General features: G+C 37.6%; 1 long non-coding RNA gene across 1 annotated transcript; it reads left to right on the forward strand.

The window, feature by feature from the left end:
- Positions 1–34: 34 nt before the first annotated feature.
- Positions 35–14,976, forward strand: LOC146591477 (uncharacterized). Its single transcript, XR_014896779.1, has 4 exons — positions 35–425; positions 4,622–4,783; positions 9,441–9,482; positions 13,072–14,976. It is a non-coding gene; the product is annotated as an uncharacterized LOC146591477 (long non-coding RNA).
- Positions 14,977–19,425: the final 4,449 nt, after the last annotated feature.

Raw genomic sequence — 19,425 nt, forward strand, 5'->3', positions numbered from 1 at the left:
GAGCGCTCGGAGCGGCGGGGCTGGGGGTGTTGGGCGCCCTGAGCCTGACGGGCCCGTGGTTTGCCTGAGATTGGCGCCGCCAGCGATCTGTGGGCGCTGCAGGGTTAGAGTGGCTTGAGAGAGCGAAAATAAGCCCGTGGCCTTTTCTTGCTTAAAAAAAACAAACCAACACAAACCTTTTCTGCATGACCTGTACAGCAGACAGTTTTCTTCTCGTATCTTAGAGAATTATGCTTAAAAATCAGTAAAATCATTACAGTGAAGTGTTCAAGAGTGAAAGCAGAATTACTGAAAAGGAAGGGAGATCTCCACGTTGATTAAAACATTGCTGCTCTTAAGAGCAGTAGGCAGCCGTTCGGGAAAGGGTACCGCACTGCTTGGTGTGCCGTCCCTTTCCGTGAAGCGCGYGAGACCTTGTGATGCAGGTGGGCACAGGACTTATCATCTCATTTCTGTCGCTCAGGTGTGGGAGGGACCAGATAACTTCTAGGCTCACATTGTGATATGTTTGTTTATTTATTTTTCTAATGAGAAGAGGTCGAGGAGAAAGTATGCACCCTTCACTCAGTTTGGCATATTGCCTTCAAGTAATTCTCTAAGTATCAGAGAGATCTGATTGCCAAATACTGAAATGAGGAAAACTCAACATTTTTAGTTATTGACATTAAATACAGCAAAAGCCTATGTTCCACTGCTATGTTTTAGGTTTTTTATTATTTTTTTTTGGAGGGGGGTTGCTTTGATTAAGGATCATTTATTTCATGGGGGCTTTTTTGGGGTGTGTTTCTTTGGTCTGATTATAAGATCAGAAACCATATGGATGCTTTTTGCTTTCTTGTTACTTYTTCATTAGCTAGTATAATTCCTTCTTTCCAATGGAAAATATACTTAGAATTTTGAAGTACTTGCAGAATACTTTCTCTTTTAAGTTGCTATTTTATGTTGGTCATAGAATGACTTATTGTTTTTCTTCCATGTTATGTCTCTAWGTGCTTGACAGGAGTGGGTGAGTTGTACATCTGCCAATGTTTGCTTCTAGGTTGTGATAATTGATCTATGTTAAAAGTAGCTGTTGAGCTATTTTGATCTGTTCTTCCTGGTAATTACTTACACTGTTTTAGATTTTGATTTTAACATTTTAGTTTGCATTGAATTGGTTGCCTTGGTCAGATGAGTAGCATTAAAGCCTTGGAAATACTAAGTTATATTATTGTTGCTTTGACTGCCCATCCTGCTCCTATGGAGACAGGTATGGGCTGGGCTGAGATAGGAAAACATCCACCTTCTGTTGTTTTGTATCTTGATTAAGAGAATGAGTGTTCTTACTCTGCTCGTGTGTAATGACTGTGTCAGAACTAGAAGTCCAAGGCAAGAATTACACTGGACATCTTCCTGGTAAAGAAATATCAGTTACTGGTCTTGTCCCATTTTTCTTTGAAGCTGTTTAACATTAGCAAACATCAAATTAAAAGTAGTTTGCTTTAATGCAACAAATTTTTTTTAACTTGTGCTGGTGTTCTCAGTGTAAATTTTCTATATGCTAAAGCTTGCAGCATTCCTGTGTAAATGAATAGTAGGTATATAAAAATAACAGCATGTTTTGAGCATGGAATAGGCCTAATGAAATGAAACACTGTTTCTGTCCTTGGTGTTGGGGACAACCATAAACCTGCCTGAATGTTGTTCAGAAAAGAAAATTTTTTTTCCCCCCTTTTTAATCTATTTTCCTGCAGAACATGTAGTAACTGCAGTTGTTTCAAGAGCAGGCCCAGAAATATTTTTGATTTTTTTTTCTAAACCTTTCAAAGCACCTGTTACATTGCTTGAACTTTAACCACTTCTTTCRAAACTGCTGGAGTGTGAGGGTGTTAATATCTGGGCATCCTTAGCTGCACAGGGAGAAGTACTGCTCATCCACAACTGTGTTTACATATGGTTTGTAACAATTCAGGAGTATTTTGTTTATGTTTAAGTACTACACTTAAAATATGTTGCTTATCTCTTCGCTATCTAGAACCTCACTTGCTTTACAATTTCATTTGTTGATTGAAATGTTAATTGAAATTCATGTTGATGAAATTTGTTGAAGTTCAACAAGGGCAAGTACAGGGTCCTGCACCTAGGAAGAAATAACTCCGTACACCAGTACAGGCTGGGRGCTGACCTGCTGGAAAGCAGCTCTGCAGAGAAGGACCTGGGAGTGCTGGTGGATGACAAGTTGACCATGAGCCAGCAATGTGTCCTTGTGGCCAGGAAGGCCAATGGTATCCTGGGGYGCATTAGGAAGAGTGTTGCCAGCAGGTCAAGGGAGGTTATCCTTCTGCTGTACTCAGCCTCAGTGAGGTCACATCTGGAGTCCAGTTTTGGGCTCATCAGAACAAGAGAGGCATGGAGCTACAGGAAAGAGTCCAGCAGAGAGCTGTGAAGATGAGGGGACTGGAGCATCTCTACTGTGAGGAATGGCTGCGAGAGCTGGGCCTGTTTAGCCTGCAGAAGAGAAGACTGATATAGACATCTTATTAATGTCTATAAATACCTTAAGGTATTTATAGACCACCCACAAGGGAGGGTGTCAAGAGGCTTGGGCCAGACTCTTTTCAGTGGTACCAAGTGACAGGACAAGAGGCCTGTGTTTCAGTTTGTGCCTGTGGAAGTGCCACCTGAATATAAGGAAGAACTTCTTTCCTGTGAGAGTGACAGAGCACTGGAACGTGTTGCCCAGAGAGGTTGTGGAGTCTCCTTCTYCTGAGACATTCAAAACTTGCCTGGACCTGATGCTGTCTTAACATGCTCTAGGTGACTCTGCTTGAGCAGGGGGGTTGGACTAGATGATCTCCAGAGGTCCCTGCCAACCCCAACCATTCTGTGATGAGCTTAAGTTCTGGTCTTTTAAAACCTCTTCTGTGTTTGCTTGTTGTCTAACATAAGTCTACTTTTTAATGGTCTAAATGAGATGCTGTCTTGTTTGCTGCAAACTGCATTTTGCACAGTGTGATCGTTATTCAGATGCTCTTCCAAATGCCTGTGAAAGAGTTATGCATTGTTCAAGATGCCTTGGGGACACAGAAAGAAGACTGAACTTAAAACAAGCGTTCAGAAGACCTTTTTCTTTTGTCCCCCTCCCCACTCACCCCCAGTGCTAAAAGTGTTGCTTCCTGTTGAAGTCAGAGTTAATTGTGCAGAGTTGATTACAAGTTTGATTAGTTTTTTAGTCTTGATTTAGATATATTTATGAGGCTAGACTGTGAAGCCAAATAAACTTGATGTTGAAAGCAGGATGGATGTTCATAGCAGAATTAAGATAGAACACAACTGTCATAACGAGGTAGAGTTGAAGGAGATTGCAGTTCACGTGTTTTCTTGAAGAGCAACACTCCACTCCTTCCAAGGGCAGAACATTCACTACTGGTCTGCACTTCACACACTCTAAATACTAAATGTACAGTCTAGAGCTCCCCTGTAGCCAGGGCCAGGGCTCCTAGTCTCAGATGATTTAGAGGGGCTGCCTTTGCAAAATGAGTATTTTGATGTTGGAAAAATGGTAGAAGGTTGGTGCCCCACCCCAATATTCTGGCAAAGCATTGCATCACAGTATGAAAACTGAAATGTGGATGTAAAAATGGTCGCTAATACCTCAGATATCTGGATGGTAAAGATTGCTAGGTAAAGTCTTGCTTGATACACTTTTTACAAAGGAACATTGATTGTTCTTATGATAAGTCTTCTGCCAGACTTCAAGAAATTTTATTAGAATTCAGATAATCCACAAGTAGAGCAGCTCTGTTTTGCTTGCACAGAATCCAGAGTTCTTTGTGAGAATCTGGTGGTGTTTGGTGCTTGATAATTTCTAGGAAATGGAAATGAAGTTGCCAAAATTCTGCAAATGGTATTTTAGAACATCATTTTAATTGTTTATCTCAAGAAATCTAACAGCACGTGCAATTACTGGATGATAACAAATTATATGTAGTGTAATCATTCCCAATGGCTGTTGTATGATTTTAATCTATAAAGCTGAAAGTTGTGCCACTTGGGTTGATCAAAATGGGATTTAGGTGATAGTGTTAATTTCTTTATTTGCTGACAGAGAATAGTCCTATTAGCAWTCTTCAAAATGTTTAAGTTACTTAAAATATCAGAAGGGGATGGGAGATTATGGAATTTTAAGAGTAGGGGAAGACTGCAAGTTAGGTTAATCAGAAGCTTTTAGAAAACAGAAGTGAAATTCTCATGTAGTGGATCAGTGTGTCGACAGCTGATATCAGTGGTTCAGCATTTGCTACTTCAGCATAAGAATATTTATGCTGAAGCTCTGGATTAGAAGTATTTCTTTATTTGCTTTGGTAAGCAGTTGATACGGGAATATTTAATAATTGGAATAGCATCTGTCTGGCAAAACTTTATGTAACTATAAACTTGTTCCTCTCCAGTGTTTGATGTTACTGGTTTTTGTCCCAATTCATGATATGCAATAGCTAAAGCATCCATGAATGTCAGTGTGGTTTAATCATAACTACATATTCTCTAAAAAATCTGTATGCTAARAAAAAAAAAATCATRTTTTTTCAATATGTAGAACAGACTTGGAATCAGTCACTTAAGCAATTCTACATTTTTATAGGGAGGCAAACAAGCAGCATGTAAGATGTCAGAAATGTTTAGAGTTTGGACACTGGACGTATGAATGTACAGGGAAGAGAAAATATCTGCATAGACCTTCGAGGACCGCTCAATTAGCGAAAGTTCTTAAAGAAAAAGAAAAGCGACTATTACTGCAACAAAGGTAAGATTTGCAGGATGAAAATGTCCAATTTATAAATAAAAATGTGATTTTGTATGTGGGTGGGAAAAATAGTGTCCTGGACCACTTTGTCTTCTTTCAGTTCATGTCTGTTAATTCTAAAACTGTTGTATATATTAGGCATTATCTGTATACTCAGGTCCCACAARATTATGGGGTTGCTTGTTAACACCTGCTTGTCTAAAATAGGCCAACCTATAGAGTTTATAGTGCATCTTGAAATGAAGAACTGCACTAGACTAAAGCTAAAATAGTTGGATTCTTTATATAACTGAGGAATTCAGAAGAATGCTCCATTATGTGGCTTTATTTATGAGGATGTAAGAAAGGTTTGGTATCCACACTGTAAATGTATTTACATAAAATAAGAAAGTGATATTCTTTCACTTTTGCTCAGATTTGCAGTTAGACTATGCTGATCTAAACCCTGGGTGCTACCTAACGGTGGGACTATGCCAGGAGCACAGTTCTTATATGTAGCTCATTATAAGGTGTAATGATTAAACTGGTGCGTGAGAGCTGGGTCATCAGGTATTCTCTTAAAGCATAAAGACAGACATCTCATTGAATTGACATTCTTTCCCTTTTCTCCATCTGAGAACGGGGAAGATACCTGCAGTTGAACAGAAAAATCCAAGTAAAACTCCTGTGTTAAATGTGATTTCCTTTCCACTTTATTCTGTGGATAGACTTTAATGCTTCTCCCAAGTTAAACAGCTAAGCTTCTGTGCCTTTCATTTGAAGTATTTTTGAAGAAGAATGTAAGTAATTTAACTGGAACTTCCAGAGCAAACATAGGGATATTTCATATCACTTTTGAAATGACAATAGTGTATGACCAGCATATTCCTGTGTTCCCCCGCACTGCTGCTAACAACAGTGAGAATGTTACTGTATGTCTTAATGTGTTAAACACTGTGCTGTGGTATTTAAAACAATTCTGCACAATGCTTAATCAGCCAATTAACATCCAAAAGTACCAGATGTTAAACATTGCAATTGAAGTTTCCTCTGTCAGTTGCTTTTGACTTTGAGTCTTTGTTTCTGGGTCTGCAACTTCCTATGCTGTCTCTGCTGAAGGATGAAACTTGCTTTTGAATCTAAACAAAGATATCTCTCTCTGGATCTAAACAAAGATTTATGAACCTATACAGAGAATCTAAACAAAGATAACACCACTTTTAAAGAAGCTGAAGTAGGGGAACAGTGTGTGTGTGAGAGACTAAGCCTATGTTCTTAGCCTTTAAAAAAGATTAAAGAAAATATCTTGGTACTGAAGAGGTAGAACTTAGAATTAGGCCCATCCAGTGATGAATGTTTGCCCGTTTTGTATCTTGCACAACTGAGTGTGTGAAAGTCATACACAGGAAGTTCACTCTCATGTTCAGTGCACATACTTAAAATTGTACATCTTTATAAAGAAAAGATAAAGTTGTACTATGACAAATATTTCTGAAGGAACTTGATAGGCTTGCCTGATCTCAATATTCAAAATCTTTCACCTTTCATATTGGGATATGAGCTGTGTAATAGGARATTTATAAGCTCTTTCCTGAGTTTTTGCTCTTCATTTAATGGAAAAAAAAAAACCTATGGATGTAAAACATATATGTGTGTGAGTGTATAGGACCTGACTGAGGCAATTCTATTTCTAATTTTCTAAAACCATTTTGTGTTGAATTATTGTTTACCATGGTGGTCTTGGAGTGGTAAGTAACTCCTTTTGACAAAGAGAAAAAATGTATCACACTAATTTTCCATTAAATTCCTATTCATAAGAGTTTTCCATTCTGCCATTCCAGCTCAGATTTAGTTGCAGTAGCTGAAGAGTTTGCTACCTTAGCCTCACTGAGGGACAGTACCGCTTTCAGCCAATCCWGCTAAAATTACTGAATGTTGCACAACACATCCTCTGTTGCTGCAGCTTGCAGTTTGACATGTTAGTTGTAGGTTGCTACTATTACCAGGTTGTGAGCTGTGGAAAAGCATTCATGCCTCTTATTCTGTCATCTTGCTGGGGAAGGAAAATAGGTGGTAACTTCTGGTCTGATTGCTGCTTCAGCTGCTTCAGCTGCGATGGGAGTATGAATCAGAATGCCGAAATAATGAAATAAGTGGAAGAGCAGGACAGCCCATCAGCTTAGCTTAAGAGTATCATTTTTCTTGTTTTTGTTTTTGAATTCTGATCCAATGAGTAATTATGAAGCAAATCTAATCCTCTAGTATGAGGATAGGATACAAAATGAGTATGGGATAAGAAATCAGGTATGCTTATGTTCTAAAACTTTCTGCCTTTCGAGGCAGAGTTTGAAATRTTCAAAAATCAAGATTTTTCAAGACAGATTGAGTTTAAGACTTAGGACAGGAAAGGAAACAATAAAATCTATTTCTGTTAAATTCTGCAGGGTAGAATGGGAGGATAGTTAATTGAGGATGAAATCACTTGTTGCTTAACTACTTTGCCTAAATCTGAGAATTTCGTATAGGTGTTATCTGTCCAGTCTCTGTCACCAATAGAATTTTTCTGCCTCTAAATTAACAATTAGTCCACAGTGTGAGGAGTCTGGTGTGAAAGCTTATTTTATAGAAGGGTGACTAAATATCCCGTAGATGGGAGCAGTTTTTAAACTGAATTGAASTGCACTGGATTCATCCTGATCACGTGGTCATAAGCCTTCTGAAGCTCATTAACTGTGCCTTGAGGCTTCCAGTTCCTTAGATACCAATATTACACTTTCAAGAATGCTGCTTGTTCTTCATGGAAAGAACAGTTTACTAGATCATTTTCATAATTTTATAGCTTGTGTTGGAAGGCTTTTTCTTATCTGCACAGAAGTCAGGTCTCATACATACTAGTACTGCTTCTGGTCTGCTTCTGAGTGTTTGCACTATCTTCTTTAGAGATCCAATATTATTAATTAGAAAACAAACAAAATGTAATAAAGTTAATATAAGATTTTTCGATGTTAACTCACGTCAGCTGTTGTTCCAGAATCCTTTTATTTGCCCAGTATTGACCCCATAATTCCTGGTATATGTTACGGAGGTTTAGCTTACTGGGATCAGTAAAGCCTGCTGCTCCCCAGTCCTAGAGTAGGAGTTGGGAAGGAAGGAGGGATGAGAGCATGCTTATTCCTTAGTGACATTAGTATGTTGAAGTGGAATCAGAAAGCTTGTGTTTTATTTATAGTTCTGAGAGCAGAGTATGGCACTACAGGGAATGCTTGACCAAGCACAATGAAACAGATTTGTTTGATCTACAGAGATTGACCACTTTTGGTTGTGTAGTTCCGTAAAGTAGTAAACTCATTAATTTATGTGTATGTTAAACACTAGAGGGTGGCAGAAACCTATGCCAGGTTAGCCAGGGTTAGTTGCATAGTTGGTCCTTTCTTCTGAAAGGTGTTTTTGGTTCTAATTTCATCTACCTACAGTGACCTTGTTCAACCTCTTACCTGTGAATTAACTTGTTACCTGTATTATCTATAATAAGGATATAAAGCCTTAATAATACAAATAGCAGAAAATATTCAATAAAGTGGGAGAGATATTAATTTGATTCCAAGTTCAATGAATCTTCCTCTTGCTTACAGAGGATATGTAGGAGGTGAGAACTCTTACATAGAATAATTTACCAGTTTTATGAAAATAAATAATCTCATTTTGCTTTCACACAAATGGCATTGAGGAATGTTCATTGAAACAAACTGTAGTTGACATTTAACATTCTCTCTCTTTTTTTTGGAATCTTTACCAGCATAGACTGCCTTATAATTTCTAAATAAAATATACTCGTATTTTTTTCCAAATCAAGCTTGCTTTTTATTTCCATACACTTAATGTGGCTTCCAATAATAGATTTCTGTTGAGGGGAAAAAGTATCCTGGTTTGTGAAAGAACATACAATTTCCTTGCATATCAATGGCACATTAAGCATGTTCTAAGAATATGATGTAGGACAACTTTAATCATGCACATACATTCCAGGTTGAATTAAGTGCTGTGTTTCTGCAGTGGATTAAGAAGAGGATGTAACTAAATTTAACCAAAAGATTGTTTTGTATATAAAACAAACAAAAAACATTGAGATGTGAAGATTGGTAAAAATCTGTTCAAGAAAGTGTTTTGTTAAGAAGCTTTCCTCTGCAGTGTTTACCACTTAAACTTTGAGTGTATGAATACCTGAGAATCTGAAAGACAAATAGCTGGAAAGCATGAATAGAAGTAGGCTATTCTGCCTTTATAGTACTTGAAAGACATGCATTAAAAATATCCTATAGACTGATTCAGTCTCTTATTCCTTTGTTTCAACCAATTCAGTTATTGCTGAATGTGGGTACATAGAATTTTTTTCATCTCCCCCCCCCCCTTTTTTTGATGCAGAAATGATGATGTCCTTCTAATGTGAAGAGTAAAGCGTGCTTAGAGAATTAGGGGTGAATTGCAAATTTCTTTTCCTGGATTTGTAGGGATTGTCTTACTTCTGAGTTGAGAAGAGGCTGCAAATAGAGAAAGATGCCAAATGGACTTCAGTGGGATACCAGTTTTCTAATATTAAACTCAGCTCCATTGTACTGTTATTCATTTAATTTTCCTACTGCATTAATCAAAGCCATTGTTTTTCCCCCCCCTTAATTAGCACCGGAGAAAGTACTGCAGAAAGGAAGACCAAGAAAAAAAGGTATGTGAGGAACAATAAATTGTGCAGTTATTTCAGTGTGTGATCTTGCACTTGTAATTGCAGTTGGCAATTTGGAAGGGGTGTGTGGGGAAGCTGAAACTGAATGCTGCAAATGCAGTTTTGATTTTACTTTCAGCCTGTAACAGGCATTTGAATGACAGATGTTTGGTGAGTTTCTCCTCCCTGTCCAAAAGCTCTAAATTTGTCTTTTGCTTTCTTCCTTACTGCTTGCTCTGCCTCTTTATCATCTTGCTGTAATAGTAAAAATCTTCCTATTTCTGCCTCAAAGCTCATGAAATGTTTGTGCAAGGATGGCACACTGTTTTCTAATCTGTAGTCGCTCCACCTACCATCTTGCTCTTCCTTTTGTTGTGTTTATTCTCTTCTCTTAATAGCTGTCTCCCTCAGAAAGTTTGTATAGAGAATAAATAAGTATCTTTAAAAAAATCAGAAACATACATCTAGAAACTAAATCCTCCATTCTACCAACCACCAAAAGAGAAGAAAATCCTACTTTGAACCAAGGACTCTTTTGACACTTTCTGCTGTAAATTTGTAATACTGTTAGCTCAGGAATTCACTGTAGTATTTATTAGTAAAATCTTTTCAGGAACTGTTAGAACCTTGGTTGCAATATTGTGTTAATCATGTCATGAATTTTACCTTTGGAGGATGACTATACAGTAATGGTGTCATTGGTCTCTTTGCACGAAGTTGGCTGTTCCTTGTCTTCAAATCCTACTTTGTAAAAACATTTTGCAGAAGATTTTTTTTTTTWWAAAAAAGACTGGACCTTTTGTTTTGTGTGTCAATCATTAAATAGGCCAGAACAGTTTCTTTAAAACACGCTTTTATTTTAAGCTATTGTGTTGTGTGGCTTTACTGGAGTACTTCCTGGCCAGGGTCTTAATTCTGCTATCAGAGTAGGTTTTATCAAAGACTCCTTTCTCAATAGTGCCACTTATTGTTGGAATTACTGAGGACTTGTGAGATTGTTTGTAAATTAAATGAACTTCAGTGTAATTCATATGTCTTCATTGCTCAAGTTTCTCATATGCTGAAATCCTCTATCTGCTATAATGATTTTCAGAGTATTTGAGCTCTAACCCAATGTAAAATGAAGGAAAGGAGGAAAARAAAACAGATTTTTTTGGGGGGTGGGGGTGACTGTTTTTTAATCTTTTTTTAGGTTTGATTTGCTATCTTGTTTTCATGCAAGTCTAGAATCATCAGTGTAATTCCTTTCCAGATTATATGCAACTTACATTTTTACTGTGATGTAGGAAGAATTAAATGCATAAAACTCTGTAAAGCATTACTATTGAATATGTAAGTTCTAGACTGAAGAAATGCAAAAGATAAGATTCCATCAGCAGTGAGCACTAACTTTTTACATAGTGTATGTTTGTTTTGATATAAACAGTAACAATTAACCTACAGGCTTAACCAGAAAAACAGGAAAAAGAAAAACTGCAGTTAGTCTTGTATCTTAAGTGGCACAGAGCTTCCTTCTGTGCACACATTAGCTGCAGCATTTCTATATGGTGTACTTCTTTTCCAAATTGAATGCCCCTTTATGCTTGGATCMCATCTAATTCTGCCTGTCTGAAGAGTAAAATTCTGTCCCAATCAATTTGTTCCCTGAGGCACCCAGCTGTGATTCTGCCCAAAACTGTAGCTTTAAGTAGTGTTWAAAAATGCTAGGGATTGGTAGATGATTCCAACAGAACTAGAAAGGACAAAATTTCATGGAAGAGTAACAGAGTAGGCAAAATTACAAAATGCAGCAGTTGGTCCACAGTTGGTGCATGGAATCATGAGATTTTTAGTATTAGTGAGCTTGTTTTGAGGACAGTGAATGCTGGTACTCCTGAGAAATTTGTTGCCTTCCAGTGGTGTAACAGACCCCCAAAATTTGGGTTCTACAAGTGTGCAGCGTCTAGAATCTCATGTTATTGAATTAGGACAAGATAAAATAGGTAAATTTTACTTGCTCCACTGTCAATTTCTTCTTTTGTAACTGCTAATAGGCCACATACTGCATCACCTTCTGAAAAGAAGCTTCTGTTTGTTTTTTTTTTCTCATAGATCAAGCCATTGCTTTCCTTCAAGAGAGACAATATTAAGTGTTGTTTTCTGATATTTCTATGAGTGGATTTCAGTGCATGGCCTGAATATTGCAGGTCCATGGACTGCTCCTATGGGATCTGTGAAAGGTGATTAGGAAGAGAAAGAAGTTYAGTCAAAGTCCTGTTCTTATTCAAGGGATTCCTTGACTGATTCTTAGCTATGTAAGCGGGCCTCTAATGAAACTGCTTTTGTTGAAACTAGTGGTCTGTTTAGCAGTTTCCCTCCAAAAGGCTAAATGCCACTTTAAAATGAGTTTCTACTAGTTCCATTATTTTGTTTGTTCTAATCTTATTTTTTTTGCCAACAGTAAGCCTGTATTTGACCAGCCTGTATGGATCTTCTTTTATTAAACAGCCATTATATCTGCACACAGAGAGATAACAGATGCCAGATGTATTATAAAAACTTCAGTGGTTCATAGCTCAATACATGCATCCAGATTTATCAGCTGACGTTCCTATGGCTGGTATGATTAAAAAAAATTACTGTCCCTATAATAGCCTTAACATATGCATTTCTTGAGTTGTTACCTGGGCTCTCAAATAAAACAATTAATTTATTTTTTTAATAGAAGAGTCTGAATTATCATATCTAGCATTTTGCATCATTGTCAGAATAATATTCAGTTGATTTAGTTGGTGTGAAGGGGGGAAATAATTAATATATTTATACTTTGCTTGGAGAGAGATCTGTAGGAAAACTTTTGTTTTTTCTTAGAATTATTTATTCAAAGATCATAAAATTGTGAAAACGGCCTTTCATAAAGGCTGCATCTGATTGGGAAAGCTAGTAATTTCTTTTGTTAGCGTAAAAATTGCAGAGCATGCAGAAATCCATAGCATATCTACTTTCCAGTATTCATAATTCTGTCTTCATCCTGGACTTGCCCTGGGGCATCCACCCCTTTTTCCTCATCCTGAAAGCTTAAGCATTCTRTAGTGGTAGGTAGGTTGGGTTCTTTTGCCATGAGTAATCTCAGAACAATCTCTGAATAAAAATCTCTCTCTTGTGAAGTCACGGATGAAACTTCCAACTTTAACATAGACAAAACTTCACTGTTTATTACAGCAATGTGTGATGGAACTGATCTTTAGTAGGCTTTAGTAATATACAACATTCATGTTCTTCTATTTAGCTTTGTTAGCAAAGGCAGTAGTTGTAACTATGAACAAGATCCTGCCAACTTTCGAAGTTAACTTTTCTGTAGTCTTGTTCTAGCTTTCAAGTTTTCCAGAACAATTTACTTCACTTCTATGGTGTCACTCTGCCATTGCTGAGATAGGAAAACATGCATTTGTTCAGAATGCAAGGGGGGAAAATGGGCTGGTTGTCCTTGAGTCAGACCTGAAAATTTTCAGTCCAAATAATTGATTTTTGGATTACACCAGAGTATAAAGAGCACTCTGTAATGCTGTCTCTGGCAGGCCTGTTCTCACCTGTGTATTTGTTTTTTTTTCAGATCTAAAAGTGTGACAAGTTCCAGCAGCAGTAGCAGTGCCAGTTCAGCTAGTGATTCTTCGTCTGACAGTGAAGACTCTTCTACCTCTTCTTCTGATGAAGACAGTGACAGTGATGAGAGCTCCTCTACTTCCTCATCTTCTCCCTCTTCAAGTAGTACTTCGTCGTCTTCAGAGTTTGAATCTGATTCTAGTTCCTCTAGCAGTAGCAGCAGCAGCACAGACAGTAGTTCTGATGATGAGCCACCAAAGAAAAAGAAGAAGAAATAGTATGGTAAAGTGTAGAACTGATGTTAGTGAATGAAAACATTCTTCAAAGATGGTTTGAACACGTTATTGCCAAACAGTTTAACTGGTCAACATTTCTACGGCTAAAACTTTCTAAATGTTTTGCATAGTTGTTCATATGACATAAAAGGTATTAAATGGCATGTGAGACTTACTGAAAGAGTATTTTTGTGGTTAATCCTTTTATGGAAAATTTTACTTTTTTAGTTAAAAATCTATCATCAGATTTGTTTATATGAGCTAAGGTCCAGTAATCCTGATGTTTACATGATGGAAAGCAAAAGCTTTTTGTTGCAGATCATGCTGTGCATCATATACTACTATACTGTTTTTGGCAGCTTCACTCACATTTAGAAAATCCTCTAAACTGTTTAGAAGCAAAAGTTTTACACTGCTGGCTGTAGAGCATTGTCATTGTTTGCTAAAATTGAATGCACAATGTTGCACACAAGGGACTTCCATCTCGCTGTTAACAAATCTATTATTTGCTGCTGAGCTTTTTTTTTCTATTGGCTTTTCCTGATGCTTCCAGGTTAAGGCTTAATTGCAACATAAAACTTTTAATAGTGCTTATCTGTTAATGATCAATATACTACTTGTCCTGTACAAAGGCTTTAGTCTTTTCAACTTTGCCTGTTATCCTTAGCTCATGTATTTGTAATACTCTGAGACAAAGTCTCTTGCMGCAGCATCTATGTGAGAAGGAGGAGCAGTGCACAGTGAAAGAATTGACTGCTGCTTAGGAGTTTCATCTTTGTGCCTTTTTTGTAAACTAAATGTATCCTAGTGTGAGAAGGGCTTGAGTGGGTGTTTTTCAGAACTCAAATAGCTTTCTGTACAGAATACGGTCAATAAAACTAGAGAGAGAGTACTAACAAACAAAAATGGGCACTATTTTCACAGAGAGAGGAAAAAAAGGCTATTTTCACTGGATGTTCAGTAAGAAAAGGAGTCGCCTTTATTAAATAGAGGTTCTGAAGGAAGGTGTTTCTCTTTTGATATTTTTGCAAAAAATTGTTCTGTAATGCAAGATTAACAATCCATGTTGTTGGGCACATGGTGGCTGACACTATAGTCTGCAGTATTATCAGTCTATTATTTTATGTAATAAAGTGTGCACGTGTCTGTGAAAATCTGGCATGAGAGAAGCAAGTTAGCACAAAAAACAAAAAACCCYAAAACAAAATTCAGACATACTGCAGAACACTTATTGCTGGTTGCAAAATGATACTAATTTGCTCTTGTGGTGGATTTAAGCAGTTGGCATTAGTATTTTAATTAGTGATGTAGTCTCCTAAATTTCTTATTGTTGGAGTTCCCTTTTCTTGGGAGGGTGCATCACATATGGAAGAATTCTTAAATATCCTGGTTTAGGTAAAAATAGTAACTAAACTATTTTTTATATTTTTTGGAAAAAGTAGTGTATAGGATTACTTTTGGATAAACTGTGCTTATATTTAAATGTTTGAAAATATGTATGTTGTATGTTTTAGTCTGTAATCATTACTGTGTTTTATGGAACACTGCAGACTGTAAATAAAATTACCAGAAAATTGTTTAAGTCCTCTTGAGCAACTGTACCATTCAGTGGGAAAAAGTTAATAAATTATTAAACAATATTTGCTAAGCTCATACTTATTGCAAATTCAAACCAAACTGATGCTGTAGAAAAGGGAAAATGAAATCCTCTGGAAAACAGGACTACTTGTAGTGCAATGTGTAGGGCATTCTCTTGCAGTTTCCGCATATGGTGCATGGTCACTGAGGCTGCTGTGTTGGTAAGTTTGCTGTTGGTAACTTCTTCCACTGTAAGGCTGTGACAGGAATGGAGACTGCTGGGAGAGGGGTGTGGAGCCTTGCTGTGTGGAAGAGATCACATACTGTGAAAACACAAGCTTTAGTTTTGGTCAGGGTTCATGAGCTGTGCTGCAGCAGTGCAGAGACAGAGGGGGATTGTGATGGAGAACAGTTGTTTGGAAGGGTGAGGATAGATTCTGAACTGTCTTTTCTATCCTGTTAAGAATATGTCGTATAYCAATTTCTTTAGTGTTGCTGGGTTTTGTGTGTAGATGGCTTCCTGAAATCTAGCTGCGCAGAAGTGTATGGCTTCTCAGTAAGGTGCCTCTGCCAGGTAAAGTTAAAGATCYATAGACAGCTATTAAGTACTAAAGCAAGTCATTAAACTTGGAGGGTTGGTCTCTTTATGCATCTGGTTACCTTTAGTATCTGTCATCAGCCAAATGGGGTGCTGTCCATAAAGGCAAAGGGAAACGCTTGCATAATCTAGGTTCTGTCAGCAAGAGGTGGGATAAAATAATATAATTACAGATAAGATTAAGGAAACCTTAATTTAATTTCTGGTCTGCTGTTGACTCCTGAGCTGAGACTCTAAGAGACAGCTTACTGCTCTGAGTGGATCTAGTATTGTCAAATACTGATCAAGTCTGAGACCAGCCATAAGTCCCTCTTTACTTGCATTTTTTTTAAAGGTTTACTTTCAAATACAGTAAATTAATTGAATTTGAATTCCCCTTTGTTTCATTTGTCTCTACACACTCTTATTTTACAGAGAGGGGAAAAAAACCCACCACCCTGGCAAGAGCCTTACCAGTTCATCTTTTCAATAGATCACATCTGGATTTCTTATAGCAAGATGCTTCAATGCCTGAATTTTTCATCAGGAAAGGTATTTCTTTAATTACTGTTTTCCAAAGCTCTAAGTACAAAAGATCACTAACTTACAGAAAAGCACTAACTAGAAATTGTTATATTTACCAAGCAGTTAAATGAGACTTGCGTGGCTCTAAGCAGACTCAGGTTTAATCCTTTTGCCTGCTCCCCCCCTGCCTTTTTCTTCTCAGTAAAACTGCCTTTGCTAATTGAAGTGAAGCAATTGATGCAGTCTAGTAGAAAAACAGCCTCGGGAAAAAGCATCACATTTCAAGGAGAAACATTACTAACTGATGGAAGAGCAAAAGAAGGCAGAGACAACCTGATCTTCTAGTCTAGGCCTTTATTAAATTGAACATCTGTCTGAGCCAGAAACAGGTTTTTGGGTGCCCTAAATGAAATCATATTAGTCGTTTATAAATTTTATTTTTTTAGGAAGGAGTCTTTAATAAATAGAAATCTTGCTATCAAATGGATTTGCTTTATAAAGAAATGATTCAACATACCTTGTCCTTACAGATTTAATTTGGTGTATGAAATTGTTTATATATAATATATGCCTTTAACCAGATACTGAGAATATCAGTCGTCTGATGCAGATGTTAATAACCTAATTTTGTTAATTGAGATATGCAAGCATGTGTGATAATATGAAACACAATACAGAATATGTTTGACTATTGAAAAATGATATATCAAAAATGTCACTAACAGAACATCTTTTTGAAAACATTATAGAAATCTGTTGGGAACAGTTTTTCTTTTTTCTTTTTTTTCTTTTTTTATTTTTTTTTAATTTTCTGTTCCTCTATGGTACAGTAGTACTTCCTCAAATAAGCTCTCTGCTCCCTACTCACTGATACAAAGTAGGGAAGTGAGATTAATTGTACAAGAAACCTACAGAGCAAAGGTATGGCTGCATTTGATTTTTCAGATAGGTAAGGGTTCTATCCCTATTTGATAATATTTTGTAACAGTGCTGATAATATTTCAGTGTCATAATAAGCTTCAGATTTAACCAATTAAAATGGAGTTACAAGTTATTTCAGACTGGCTCTAGACCTAATTATTTCAGCTTTGTACATTTTTTTTGAAGGGTAATTGAATTCACAGTATTAGAGACAATTTTAAAAGAAGATTAAGATTCTGAAGTTTAAATTGTATGCAAAAAGTTTTTTTTTCTTGGGCCATTCTGCAACACTTTCCCATATTTTAAACAAATACAGAAGTATTAATTGGTAGGCTGCTTTTTTAAGAATGCAAAGTGCAATTCTTTTTCAGTGATGTGTAATAAGTAGCCCTGCTTAAATTCAAAGTTTTAAGTGTAGTTTTAGCTCTTTCAAAAAATAGTCTGTTTTGCAGATTGCTTTTAAAAAAAAGACCAATATTGGAAGTCCTTGCTGGGGTCAGATTTTGAGCCTTGGTGCCAGTTTGTGTTTGGAAAACATTGCTGGTGTAATGGGATTGTCAGTGTGGAATCCCCTGTGAAGGGACTTGCACTTGCCTAAGGTGAGGTTACATGAATCAGAATTCTGTGAGGCTGTGCTCTGTCCTGCTCTTTTAGGTGATCCCAGGGTTATGTAATGCATGTCAAAAATGGCCACCAAAATGCTCCTCTGAGATGGAAAAAAAGAAAAGAAAAAAGAATTAGAAAACAGAGTAATAAGTTGCACAGCAGAATGAGAACTTCAAGAGAAGTTCCACCTCATATACTACACTGTAATCAGGGCTTCTTTTCTGGTGCAGGCAAGGTTKTTATTGAGATGGAGTTTCTTTTTTTAAAGAGGATTTTAGGGCCTACCTTACACAGGGAACTATTCTGAAATAGTATTCACAAAAATTGAATTCTCTTTCTGCATGTTGTAGCCTACTGTGCACAGTGAGACTATGCTTGGAAWTATTTGGAATTATTGATCACTGTATTTATCCCTGCTTACCTGAATTCATTTTCAATTGTCAAATAATGCATTAAAAGGTATTARAAACATTGATTAATCGGATCAAAAAAAGGTAGGTTTATTTATGGTTCCAATAATGCAATGTATCTAGATAAATATTTAATCAATGAGACAGCTTACACATGAGCTCTCATTTTTAAAAGCAGTGAAAAGSTGTGCAGATCTGAAATTAATCTAAGCATAGCAAGGGTTAGAGAGCACTGGCAAGCTGATGGCTGAAAAGTAGAGAGAAAAGGTACAGACTTACACAGAGATCTCAGTATAATTATCTAGCATGACTAAAATGGGGTTTTTATCCTAAAAGCTAAGGAAATTGGCACCTCTTATGGTTTGGTTCTGAAAGTCCTTTCCTAAAAATAAACTGGATTTTTTTTCACTAGCACCATGTGACATCAAAAGAAAGCTATATTTGGTATCATAGTTGTAGGGCAGCGAAGCAAGATACAACTGTGAATTTATCCAAAGTCTAAACATGCAAATATATCTCAAACGAGTCAGGAAGCTTAATATATTTAAAGTATGAGTTTAATATATGGAATTTCTTACTTACAATGCATTGTTGAGGACTTTTGTCGTTTCTGTATATGGAGGCACAGATCCTTGGGGGTGGCGGGTAGGAGGCAATAATCCATTATTTGGATCCAGTCTGTGAAAGGTTCGTTAAATAAGCTAACGCTTTGTTCAGGTTTTGAACGGAAGATCTGATACCTTTCAGCATCCCGACTAGGGAGCCTTTCTAGCAAAGCCGCTGCAGGGCTTGGGAAAGTGTGAGTAATGGAAATGACGCGTCTTTCCACCTTGGTGCCCTTCTTGTAGCAGGGGTTACCAGTTGTTACAAGGTTGCTGAGAGATTTCATTGGGAGACTGGAAAAAAAATATGTGCTGTCTTGTAAAAGGCAGGCTTCCAGCTGAAGGGTTGTAAATTGACACTCGCTAACATGGGACTGAGACAAGCTGGGTGTTTAGCCTGGAAGACTGATGGATCTGCCCATCTGCCTGGAAAGCTCCCCTCCGCCGGGTGACTCCCCACGGCGATTGGGGCATGSCATCTCCTTGTTATTACGCTGTGTTCAGTCGTCAAAGAAGCTGGGTTGTGTACAGAGATGGAAATTTTTGGTCACTTTAGTAACGGAAAGAAGTCTGTGATGCTCGGGGGGGTGACTAATGGCATGTCTTCTCTGGCAGACGCAGCTGCTCCTTGCCGCGACCATGGGTGACAACGTGGTGGCCAAGTCATCGCGGGGAGCGAGGGCTGGCGGTGAGGCCCGGGGCTGCTGTGGCTTTCACTGTTTGACCAAATGAGGCAGCGCGRGCTCTTCGTTTACCACAGATTTTGGCAGCTCGCGGTGGGACGGGGGGGCTAAACCGCCATCACAGGCGACGGCCGCTTCTTCCCTCAGGGGCGCTAACGGCCGCGCCGGGGCGCGCGGGCGCCGCCGC

This window comes from Rhea americana, unplaced genomic scaffold (genome assembly GCF_003343005.1).
Source record: "Rhea americana isolate MKP2758 unplaced genomic scaffold, rheAme1 scaffold_37, whole genome shotgun sequence".
NCBI lineage: Eukaryota > Metazoa > Chordata > Aves > Rheiformes > Rheidae > Rhea > Rhea americana.